Below are 13,188 nucleotides of genomic sequence, written 5' to 3'. Positions count from 1 at the left end.
AAATCTCTACCCATCAGAAAACGATTACAGAATTTATGACACGTATTTCCTTTCTTTACTGATACTTTTCAAAGAATATGCCCATTTGCTATTAATAGTGCACTGATAACCTGTGTGATTATTTATTTATTATTTATTTATTTAGAGATGGAGTCTTGCTCTGTCACCCAGGCTGGAGTGCAGTGGCACGGTCTTGGCTCACTGCAACCTCCTCCTCCCAGGGTCAAGCGATTCTCCCGCCTCAGCCTCCTGAGTAACTGGGATTACAGGCGTGCGCCACCACACCTGGCTAATTTTTGTATTTTTAGTAGAGACGGCTGGTCTTGAACTCCTGACCTCACGATCCGCCTGCCTCAGTCTCCCAAAGTGCTGGGATTACAGGTGTGAGCCACTGCGCCCGACCCTGTGTGATTATTTTTTAGCACGTTTTGCCTTCCCTTTTCAGAAACAGGATTGAAAGCTCAGTGGAGAGAGACCTGAGCAGGTCCAGTTCTCTCCTCTTCCTTCCACAGGCTGCACTCGGGCCACTCCTCACAGATCCGTGTGTGAGAACACAAGTTCCATGACTTCTATGGGTGACCCAATCCAGGCTTGAAGAATGTTGCTCCCAGAAACCACTGCCGTTCTCCTAACTTCCATGTGCTCGCTTTTCGTTGGAGGATCGGAATTTGATTCCATTTTTTTTCCGAGCAGATGAAAAGATCACTTGGGCACCATCTCCACTATCTTCCTGTTTTGTTTTGTTTTGTTTGGAAGTTTCCTTCTCACTCCTCACCCCAGCCGCATTAATCCTCTCCATGCTTTCAGCCGTATCTCCCTCCGCCCCCGGCAGTGCCTCTCTGTTCCCACAGTCTGCAGCAGAGACAGACAGTCCGTCACCAGCCCTGGCTGGGAACCTTAACTGGCGTCGACACCGTCGTTCTGCACCAGGAAGGCCAACCCAGCTGACCTTCACCTTTCCTCATATTTTCAAAGATGATTTTTTTATTTCAATACTTTTGGGGTACAAGTGGTTTTAATCATACGGGGGGGTTCTACAGCCATGAACTCTGAGATTTTAGTGCACCCATCGCACAAGCAGTGTACCCTGTTCCCAACATGTCACCTTTTATCCCTCACCCCCTCCCAACATTCCCCCAACTCTCCAAAGTCCATTATATCAAAGATGATTTTTAATCGTATTTATGACTTTCTTTGGAACTCTCTCTAAAGGACTCCTGCATCATAGAACCAAAGTCTTAGAGCTAGAAAAGACTTTGTGAAGGTTATTCAGCCTTGTGCAGAAGAGAAACGGAGGTCCCGGGAGGCTGCACGACATGAAGAAAGTCTCCGAGCTGATTCCTGGGATTCAGCTGAAATCATAGGTCCCCATTCCCACAAACACGCATCACCTCTTCCATTCCGTAGGTCCCCATTCCCACAGACACGCATCACCTCTTCCATTCCGTAGGTCCCCATTCCCACAAACCCACCTCTTCCATTCCATAGGTCCCCATTCCCACAAACACGCATCACCTCTTCCATTCCGTAGGTCCCCATTCCCACAAACACGCATCACCTCTTCCATTCCGTAGGTCCCCATTCCCACAAACACGCATCACCTCTTCCATTCCGTAGGTCCCCATTCCCACAAACACGCATCACCTCTTCCGTTCCAGATTCCCACCAACCATTCCGGTCCCCATTCCCACAAGAGGCATCATCATCCCCACTTCACACAGTTCAGATCCAACCAGGGAGAGGCCATCCCCACTTCACACAGTTCAGATACACAAACATTTTGGTTACCACGATTTAGTTCAGTAACACCTGCCTCTGAACAATACGGTTCACATTTTAGTTACTATGGCACAGACATACTCGGAGACACCGCAGATTCAGTTCTGGGCCGCCAAAATAAAGTGAATATTGCAACAAAGTGAGTCACACAGACATTGCCGCTTCCCGGTGCATGTAAAAGGTAGGTTTCCACTAGACTGTAGTCTCTTTAGTGTGTGACAGCATTAAGTCTAAAAAAGGTACATATCTCAAATCAAAGATACTTCATTGCTAAAAAATGCTACTGATCACCTGAGCCTTCACTCTGTTGCAATCTTTTTGCTGTTGGAGGGTCTTGCCTCAATGTTGATGGCTGGTGAATGATCACAGTGGTGGGTGCTGAAGGCTGGGGTAGCTGTGGCGATTTCTTAAAATAAGAGAACAAGGAAGAGTGACTCCCTGATTGACTCTTCCTTTGACAAAAGATTTCTCTGTACACGCAATGCCGTTCTGATAGCATTTAATCCACAGCAGAACTTCTTTCAAAATTGAAGTCAATCCTCTCCAGCTCTAGCAACACTCTAACAACCACGTTTATGAAATATTCTAAATCCTTTGTTACCATTTCAACAATAGTCACAGCATTTTCACCAGGAGCAGACGTTATCTCAGGAAACCACTTCCTTTGCTTACCCATAAGAAGCAACTCCTTATCCACTCAAGTTTGATCATGAGGTTGCAGCAATTCAGTCACATCTTCAGGCTCCACTTCTAATTTTAGTTTTCTTGCTATTTCCAACTTATTTGTAGTTAGTTCCTCACTGAAGTCTTAAATCCCTCAAAGTCATCCAGGAGGGTTGGCATCCAATTCTTCCAAACACCTGTTGTGTTTCTGTTGTCTTTGAGACAGGGTTTTGCTTTGTTGCCAAGGCTGGAGTGTAGTGGCGTGATCATGGCTGACTACAGTCTCGACCTCCTGGGCATAAGTGATCTTCCCACTTCAGCCTCCTGAGCAGCTGGCGCCGTAGGTGCACACCACGAAGCCTGGCTCTGTTTTTTAATTCTGTGTAAAGATGGTGTCTCCCTATGTTGCCAAGGCTAGTCTTGAACTCCTGGGCTCAGGCGATCCTCCAGCCTCAGCTTCCTAAAGTGCTAGAATTACAGGCATGAGCCACTGTGCCTGGCTGACGCTGATATTTTGACCTTCTCTCATGAATCATGAATGTTCCTAATGGCATCTAGAATGAGGAATCCTTTTCAGAAGGTTTTCAATTTACTTTGCCCAGACCCATCAGAAGGATCACTATTTATGGCAGCTATATCCTTAGGAAATGTATTTGTTAAAGAGTAAGACTTAAAAGTAAAAATGGCTCCTCGATCTATGGGCTGCAGAGTGGATGCTGCGTTAGCAGGCATGAAAATAACATTAGCCTCCTGGTATGTCTCCATCGGAGCTCTTGGTGACCAGGTTCATTATCAGTGAGCAGTCACACTTGGAAAGGAACCTTTCTTTTCTGAGCAGTAGGTCTCAACAGTGGGCTAAAAATACATCTATGGGTCTATTTTAGATCTGCTGTCATCCAGTTTTGTTGTTCTATTTCTAGAGCACAGGCAGTGTAGATTTAGCATGATTCTTTAGGACCCTAGGATTTTTGGAATGGGAAATGAGCGTTGGCTTCAATTTAAAGTCACCAGCTGCGTTAGCCCCTAATGAGAAATTTAGCCTCTCCTTTGAAGCTTTGAGGCCAGGCATTGACCTCTCTAGCTATGAAAATCCTACATGGCATCTTCTTCCAATAGAATTCCAATAGAAAATCCTATACGGCATGTTATTCCCTCTACACTGAAAATCTGCTGTTTAGTGCAGCCACCTTCATCAGTGATCTTAGCTAGAGCTTCTGGATAACCTGCCACAGCTTCTACCCCAGCACCTGCTGCTTTACCCTGCACTGTGATGGTATATGGATGTTTTCTTTCACTGAACCTCATAAACCCATCTCTGCTAGCTTCCAACTTTTCTCCTGCAGCTTCCTCACCTCTCTCAGCCTTCACTGAATTGAAGTGAGTTAGGATCTTGCTCTGGATGAGGCTTTGGCTTAAGGGAATGTTGTGGCTGGTTTGACCTTCTATCCAGACCACTCAGACTTTCTCCATGTCAACAACAAGGCTATTCTCCTATCATCTGTGTGTTCACTGGAGTCGCACTTCAAGAACTTTTCTTGTGCATTCGTAACTTGGCAACTGTTTGGCACGACAGGCCTAGCTTTCAGCCTGTCAGGCTTCCAACCTGCCTTCCTCACTAGGTTTGGGGACAATGGATGGCAACCCCTGAGATCCCCATCCCTGTCCCCATCCTCATGGCAGTGCTGGAGTCCAGGTCTCCAGACTCAAGCCACCTTCTCCAACCATCTGTGGTCACTGCAGGCGTCCTCTAGTGGGAAGGTGAAGATTCTTACTAAGGGTGGATATTCCCAAGTCAGAATCCATCACAAACAGCAAGGACAATAGTGGGGCATGTCTGTGGGAATGGAGATACAAGGTTACCAGCCAACAGCCGGCAGCATAAGCCACAGCCATGCCTCTCTCGGAAGAGAAAATACAGAATGGCTGAGCGGGGTGGTTCTTTCACACCTGTAATCCCAGCACTTTGGGAAGCCAAAGCGGGCAGATCACCTGAGGTGAAGAGTTTTGAGTCCAGCCTGAACAACATGGTGAAACCCCATCTCTACTAAAAGTACAAAAAGTAGACGGGCGTGATAATGCACGCCTGTAATCCCAGCTATTCGGGAGACTGAGGCAGGAGAATCGCTTGAACCCCGGGGGACGAAGGTTGCAGTGAGCTGAGATGGTGCCACTGCACTCCAGCCGGGGCGACAGAGCGAGACTCTGTCTCAAAAACATAAAATAAAATAAAAATAAAAACATAGAATGAATGCAATATTCTAGATGGCTTCGTTCTCTCTGAGTTTGCAACTGTTCATCGACAGACTGTGGACACTTTTCTTAAAAGCCACGGTCTTCATCTGGCGAATGCCACTCAGCATTCAGCCGTAACTGATGCTTTAGGTTGATAAAAGCGGGGAACTGTCTTGTTTGAATTTGGATCTGGTGTCCAAGTCTCTGTTTTTGAGAGGGGAGTATGGCATAGGGGTCAACGAACGGACTTTGGGGCCAGATTGCCTCGCTCAACTCTTGGCTCCACCGTTTACCACTTGTGGGATTCCAGGCGAGATCCGTGACCTGCGCGAGCCTCCTGCCTCAGCTCTAGGGTGGAGACGGGAATTATGCCAACTTCATAGAGTTGTGGGGAGGACGACATGAGTTCATTTCTACAAAGTGCCTGGCATGTATTATGTACCATGTAAGCCTTGGCTATCACCAGTAATGTTACTGAAAAAACAAATCTTTAAATATAGTATATCCATGTTACATAAAATCTGGAAAATGAAGAACAAATCCTCTTACTGTATCGTAACTACTCTCGTAATTATTTCTGGAGTCATTTTTAAATAATTATTTTTCACTTAGTTTTTTTTTAAACAAGAGCCAGTCTTTCCTTTCTCATCTCCTGCCAGATGTGCAGCCTATGGGGCTAAAACCGAACTCACTTTAGAAAGGGGCTCCATCCACGCACGCATGCCTGGGCTGCCTGCTCCCCACTCTGGCACATCCCACCCCACGATAATTCCACCTTACACAGGGCTGCGTTCCACTGGATCCACAGGTCTCCTGCAGTGCCAGGAGCCCCCTTCTGGTCCTCTTTCCTCTTCCCTTCAGATCTGTTTCCCCTACTTGATATTTAAAGTAGAAAAATAGAGAAGATTTTTTCAAAGTCTCCATTCTCATTTAGAATCTTTACGGTAATTTTACTCAGGAGAAGAGACCCTCACACACATCGCCGTTTGTTCAGGCACCTGGTGGCAGGGACCACGCTGCCGGCTGGAAACAATGGCGGGTTGCCAGCTCTCTGCAGAAAAGGATTTTCAAAGGCTGCACAGAACTGAGATGCTGCGGAAGCAGAAACTGCTGCACTTTTCAATGCTGCCATTTCCAACAGTTAGTACCTAGGGCCATCCTCCGTGTAACCGAGGAAAAAACCCTGGAGGTGAGCTTAAAAAATTAAATGTCCTTAGTATCCACCTGCACTTTCAGGTGTCCATACTTTAAACGTTTTGTCACACATCATCGGTTGATGGTGGCCACAGATAAACCACAAGAGACAGAATTGATGCGGTTGAAACTTGGAATTCCACGTAATACCATCGGCCTCTCAGGTGCATGTTAATACAAGCACATATACCTGACTGATGCCACAAAGTCTGCTCTCTCTTGCCCTTCCTTCGCAAGCCCTTCCTCCCCTACATTCTTTCTGCTACAGCATGTAGCTGCTGTGTGCACTGACCTCCAACAACTGGGATCCTCGCCTGTGGCTGCCACCAGACGGGTGAGGTTCCCCACCAGCTGTGCTCTGAGGATGGCTCAGGAGAAGTCAACATCCACCCAAAGCACCGAGAAACCTGTTTCATAGGCAGATCATGCCCACGGGTGTGGCCTGACGGTCCTCCCAGTGGAGCTCCTGTTTGCTGTCGAACCTGTGCACTTCAGACAGCCGCGGCCCACGCTGGCTGGGAGTGGGTGAGAAGCAGAGCTACAAGGCTTGTCCTTTTGCCACCGGATGAATGCTACCTTATCTTTTCCCTACTTATCTTTTTCCTTCCAAGTCGACAAATAATTAAGAATTCACCAGACAGTCATGTTGTACACTTACAAGCTCAGCACACAATTAAAATGTTTTAAATGACTTGGTGCCTGGTATGAACTTCACACACAAAAGTTTGGTAGTATCCATACCAATAATTGGTATTCACTTATGGGTGTGTAAAAGAATTAGTAAATCTTAAACCCAAATAAAAGCATTTTAGAAAAGAGGCATCACAAAATGCATCTGGACACAGTCCCAAAGCTGGTGAATCAGTCAGGACCCGCACGGAGGCTACCGGGACAGATTTTTAAAAGATGTGGCACCAGCTGATAAAAACTAAACCACTAAGTAGTAAGAGGAACAAAACTGACAGGACGTGAAACTTTACATCAGGAGCCACAGAAAACACAGGAGACCTAACAGAGCAGCTGAAATGGTTTTCCGTACCTCACTGCAAAAACTTCCACAATGAGTATTGCTACTTTGGTGATGGTTCAAAGCCTCTGTGAATTTGCAGCATTACACAAGATGTCACTTCCTCCCTTCAATTTGCCTCTGGCGCCTGCCCGGACTTCCCGGTTGTGTAGGCACCAATTTCAAAGGGTCTGAAGCCCGTGGAGTAAAAGCATTTTAAGTGTGATGTTTTCTTAGGTTGAACATATCACACACACATTTCTAGCACAATTCCAAATGTTTCAAAATATTATTTTAGTTGCTAAAAATCTGGCAATGAAAGTTCTGTTATTACAGAATGCCCCTGTTTTTATCATGCGTTAAACCAAACCCACCCCCACCCCGTTCCCTGGCTCTGAGAGAGACGGATGTTCGTGTGTGAGCGAGTGTGGGGCATCCTGTGCACACATAGGCACGTCATGTTCCTCTTCTCGCTCCCGACCCCTCGGGTTTCTGTGGATTATTAATAACACCCACCCACCTGGCTGGCAGACGTTTCACAACACACCCTACAAGATTCTGCAAAAAATAAAAGCAACACAATCTGAAAATACACAATGACAACCTAAGGAGGGAAAGAGAAAGAAAGGAAATCAGGGTGAGACCCAGACAGACAGACAGACAGACAAGCTCAAGGAAACCGTGTTCCCCAGGGTCTGGGCCGGGCAGCCGTCGGCAGGTACTCAGCCCTTCTCGGCTGCAGACTTGCTTAGCATGGCAATCGGCTGTCTGCCCAGGAGGATGAGGTAATGTCTAGGTTTAATGCCAAAATCTCGCTCACTGGCAGGACACATCGGGTAAATATTTCTACTGCAGGAGACCACATTCACTGGAGGCTGCTGCCAGTTTTATCATTGTTATTATGCTCATTAATATGAATACGCAGTCACTGTACCTATTTAAGAATGAGGAGGAGAAACGCAACGTTTTGCTGAAATCCTGACAGCAGGTGCAGGAGGAAGAACGCAGCCCCCGACTCCGCCCCCCCGGCCTCAATCTCCCCCTGACAGTCACAGCAGCAGCCGTCTGCAGTCCCGTCCATCATCCTCACTGCACGGAGACCCCTGCACCTTCCTCTCCAGGTGGCTGCAAAGCTGGGACCCAGCAGTGACAGGGGGCTTGGGGTGGGCATGAGGGGCTTCAAGGCTCCTGCAAGCTACCTTCATAGTTACAACATTTGAAAACGTAGGAGAATTGACGGGTCAGACTGCCGACGGTTTCCTCTCCCTTCTAAACACCGATTCTAAATTTGCTTCACCGTATTTGTGATGACCTGTTTGACGGCCTCACCCACTCCCGGCCGGTTCCCTCGACAATCTCGTCTCTGTGGTGACTGTCAACAACCCGCAGTCCGTTGTGGCGTCTTCTTCCAGCAGCATTTAAAGAACTTCAGGGTTTCTTTCCTCTAATGTAGATTTTCTCCGTTGTTACTGGAGGAGGCTCTGACATCAGCCTCATTTCAGTTCAAAACACACGACGTTTTTCTGGGAGTCAGGAACTGAACGCAGAACTTCCCGCGGGCGTCACAAAGGGCCGCTGAGAGGGACAGGCGCACACGGCCACGGATGTGTCTCCTCTCTGAGGAGCTGGGAGTGACGCTGCCTCCCACGGGCGCTGCTCCCACGAGCGGCGGCTTCAAAACCAGGCTCCCGGAGCGGCGTTCGTCAGTCAGGTGTGGACAATAGGAAAGAGCACCTGAGACCCGTCGCTGTCCCTCAGTGAGATGGAGACGCAGCCACTTGTCCCGCACAGCCCCACGGGCAGAGGAGGCACCTCCGGAGGAGGGGCTTTGAGAGACGGCGCAACGTGCCTGCTGCGGGAGGTCGCAAGACAGCTGCTCTTCCCGGGCCATCAGGGCCAGGCCAGCCTGGCTAGCTGCTGAGAGGGTCTGCACAGTGACTCCGTGAGGTTAGCTATATATATATATTTTTTTTTTTGAAGCTTTTTGACTTTCCTTTTTTTTTATTATCATACTTTTAAGTTCTAGGGTACATGTGCATGACGTGTAGGTTTGTTACACATGTATACATGTGCCACGTTGGTGTGCTGCACCCATTAACTCTTCATTTCCTAACAACCCTCCTAAACATTTGTTTAAGACCAAAACATCACATTGTAAGGACTTTCAAGTTATTCCCAACAGTTCCAAATGTCAAGTCTTGGGCAACATGTTTGCACCAAACATGTGCTTCTGAAGAGGAAACCGAAGTCCCGTCAGGAGGTGACGCCCTGGAGGGGAGGAGGAAAGGAAGTGAGACCGTCTGGTGCCGTCTCCACTCCACTGGTGTCTCATCGGACAGTGGAGATGAGGCTGCCTGACCCAAGAATCACACTGGAAGGCCACAGCTGACAGCAAAAACCGAAGCACAGTGCGGAGGTGTCCACAGCAGGACGTGCGTGGGGAGGATTCTCCGGTGTCCACGGCGGGACGTGCGTGGGGAGGATTCTCCGGTGTCCACGGCGGGACGTGCGTGGGGCGAGAAGGATTCTCCGGTGTCCACGGCGGGACGTGCGTGGGGAGGATTCTCCGGTGTCCACGGCGGGACGTGCGTGGGGAGGATTCTCCGGTGTCCACGGCGGGGACGTGCGTGGGGAGGATTCTCCGGTGTCCACGGCGGGACGTGCGTGGGGAGGATTCTCCGGTGTCCACGGCGGGACGTGCGTGGGGAGGATTCTCCGGTGTCCACGGCGGGACGTGCGTGGGGAGGATTCTCCGGTGTCCACGGCGGGACGTGCATGTGGCGAGAAGGATTCTCCGGTGTCCACGGCGGGACGTGCGTGGGGAGGATTCTCCGGTGTCCACGGCGGGACGTGCGTGGGGAGGATTTCGGTGTCCCGGCGGGACGTGCGTGGGGAGGATTCTCTGGTGTCGTGCGTGTGGCGAGAAGGATTCTCCGGTGTCCACGGCGGGACGTGTGTGGAGAAGGATTCTCCGCTGTCGTTCTCCCTGGCACCTCACCCCCAGCTGACAAAGTGTATCCTCCCATTGTAGCTTTGGTTTTCAGAAGTCAGCTTTCTTTCCTCCCCAAAGGGAGGGCTTTCCTCACATAAAAGAACATTAAGGCTCCCCTATATGTGTTTTGACCTGATATTATGGCATAAAAGCCACTTGTACCTTCTTACAAAGGCTTAGTGAACTACTTTTGAAAAATGGTAATAGTTAAGAACAGTTAAAAATACACAGTAGTCAGCCTTTTAAAAACATGACAAGACTGACACAGTAGGCATGTGAAAAAAGAAGAAGAAAAAACACACACACTAAAAAGGCTACCCTTTGGCCAGGCACAGTGGCTCACGCCTATAATCCCAGCACTTTGGGAGGCCGAGGCAGGAGGATCACTTGAGGCCAGGAGTTCAAGACCAGCCTGGGCAACACAGTGAGACCTTGTCTCTACAAAAAAACCAAACAGATTACTGAGCGTGGTGGCACGTCCCGGTGGTCCCAGCTATTCCGGAGGCTGAGGCAGGAGGACTGCTTGAGCCCGGGAAGTCAAGGCTGCAGTGAGCTGTGATCACTGCACTCCAGCCTGGGTGACAGCGTGAGACCCCATCTCTAAAAAATAAAAAGAACCCTTCTCTAAGTTGAAATAAAAGGAAGCCAAATAAGATGCTCTGTAACTAAGCAGTCTCCACTTTATTTAGACCAGGGAATGCTCATTATGAGTCAGGCAGCAGACTGGATGGAAATTACTAATTAATTGAACATTACGGCTTAAAACATATTAATTCATCTTACTTACTGCCTTTCTTGAACACAAGCGCATTTCCTAGGTTTTGTTAAACTAATAAAAGGCCATGTTCAAAGGTTATTAATGGGGAAGTTCTCGTTCTGGGGCTGCCTGGCTTTACCTGTCTTCGCGTCCACCAGGGTGCCCGGGTTCGGGCTGGCTGCCTCGAGATTTGCTGGACAAATAGATGTGTGCGCATGACATTTTATACTTTGTGGTTTTGATTCTGGTTTGCATTAATGCAGTGGTTCTGTGGTAACTGCCACAAACCTTGAATCACACCCTTTCCCTCCCCCTCCCAGTCCCTTTATTAACCTCGAGTGTGGGGGATTTGGCTCCGACACCGGAACCAAGAGTCAGATTTCCGTGGTGTGCTCCTCTCGGAAAACATCACTGAAGTGACCCAGTTCGGCGCTGACGCCTGAGTCTCCCCAACTCTAAACACTAAATTTAACTGGATACTTTAAAGGTTGAATATTGATCTCCTCCGTTCTTCCTCTCCACAGGGGACACGGCTCAACTTCCACACGAAAGATTTAGGTCAGATGAAAAGATGGTATAAAAATCTTCAGCAAAAGATTTGTTAAGCATTAGACTGTGCTATTGCCTGTAGAAACCTCATCCCCTGAACATCTTTTAATAGAACCCAAAGGAGACGGGGTCATCTGGTCCATGCCCCGACTTCAGGCCAGACCCCACTAAAGCTGTTCTGGGCAAGTGAGGCCACCACATTTTTAAGGCAGATGTTTTGTTTTTCCAGAGGAACAGACTCCACCATCTTCCTGAACCACGCACACGAGTTCCTGACAGTCTCCACGACTCAGGATTTATTTCCTTATGATTAACCTGAATCTCCAAAGCCACCGCAGCGCTCACCTCCTCCTGTGCCCTCACGGGTGCCCATGGAGAACAGCTGGTACCTGTCCCCTGCAGACTCACTTTCCCTGTTCCTCCATACGCAGCCACATCTCCTCCAGGCAGAGACAGGAGGCCAGGGGGTGGCAGGAGAACATGCCGCGTGTCGCAGGATTCAGCAGGGGCCCGGGGAGCTGGGGAGGATGACAGATCAGTGGGAAGAAACTCCACAAGGGCCTGGCGGCTGGAGGCCGAGGGGCCCCGACTGAGCCAGAAGGTGAAGGAGGTGCTGGCGCTCTCTGGACACCACGCAGTGGCAGTGCTGGTGACGCTGCCGTGTGATCCAGGCACAGCGACAATCCTCCGAGCTTCAGTTGCCATCTCAGTACAAAATTAAGAACTCAACTTCCAAAAGACAGAGGGCTGGGCCCTATGACCTTTGAAGTCTTTCCTTGTTCTAGAATTCACGAGTGTATTAACCTTTTCCTGAGCCATCTTCACCACTCGAAAGGTTATTGACCCGATTCTTCGTGGCGGCTGAGGGAAGATTTCAGAATCTTCGGTGTATTTCTTCCCTTTTTACTAAGACGGTATTAGTGACACCGTCTTACACTTCAGAAACGGGGGAAACATGCCCTTGTATGTCCTCTAAGAGATAACTAAGTGGGATCCTGCAAGGGACAGCACCAAGCTGCTTCTCTGTAAGCTGCTGAACGGAAACCATTCGTTCACTGAAGGCAGAATCAGAGACACAGATGAGAGACATTGACAATCTCAATTGCTTGTAGCATTTCAAGCCCTGAGATTCATCAGCTAAAGAAGGAAAGTGATTTGGGTTCCGGCGCTTTCTCAGAGCCCTCCCCACACCGCCTTCACCTCGCTGGCCCTGGAACTGAAACCATCTCCCCGCGCAGGGAGCGAGGCCGTGGACAAAATGATTCCTGATTGTAATTTACGATGAAACTCTAGAGTTACTGGTGTACGCTGGAATTTTAATAGTCCTTCCTCTGAATCCTGCTGCACAGCCCTTCTGAACAGTCGCACACATGTATATTCAGAGGTCATTTTCACCATGATTCACTCACTGAGAAAACTTGGCAGACTGGAAATCTCTCCTTGATGCCAAATGAGACCGTAAGGGCCACCCTAACTGCCAAGCCGGGAGGCGGGTCACGGGCGAAGGCAAACGGGGTTCGCTTGTGCCTTAAGCTGAGTATGAGCCCGTGCGGTTCCCTCTCGCTGCTGTGACAACGGGGAAAGGTGGACTTGAAGGACGTCTAGGGAGACGGGGTGAATTACAAGTTACCACTGCTGAAGACTTTGTGAACAACCATTTAGTAATTCACTGATAAGCCTTCATCCTGGGAGGTGCTGGGGCACCCAAACTTCCTTAACTCCCACTATGTCATTTATTCAGTGTGTGTGTGTGTGTGTGTGTATATATATATACCTTGAATAGATATATTTTAATAATATATCATATATGTTATATATTATATATAAAATGTTATATAATATATAATATGTTATGTGTTACATGTTATATATGTTACATATATGTTATATGTTATATATATGTTATTAGTGGAGATGGAGTCTCACCCTGTCTCCAGGCTGGAGTGCAGTCACGCAATCATTTCTCGCTGCAACCTTAGTCTCCTGGGGCTCAAGGAACCCCCCACCTCAGCTTTC

At 48.6% G+C, this 13,188-nt stretch overlaps 1 protein-coding gene across 2 annotated transcripts in view; it reads right to left on the bottom strand.

Moving 5' to 3' along the window:
• Positions 1 to 13,188, bottom strand: part of LDLRAD4 (low density lipoprotein receptor class A domain containing 4) — a 436,848-nt gene that overhangs the window by 138,617 nt on the left and 285,043 nt on the right. The window lies entirely within an intron of this gene.

This window comes from Macaca thibetana, chromosome 18 (genome assembly GCF_024542745.1).
Source record: "Macaca thibetana thibetana isolate TM-01 chromosome 18, ASM2454274v1, whole genome shotgun sequence".
NCBI lineage: Eukaryota > Metazoa > Chordata > Mammalia > Primates > Cercopithecidae > Macaca > Macaca thibetana.
The sequence above is the reverse complement of the archived record's forward strand: the minus strand, read 5'-3'. Positions and strand labels throughout refer to the sequence as shown.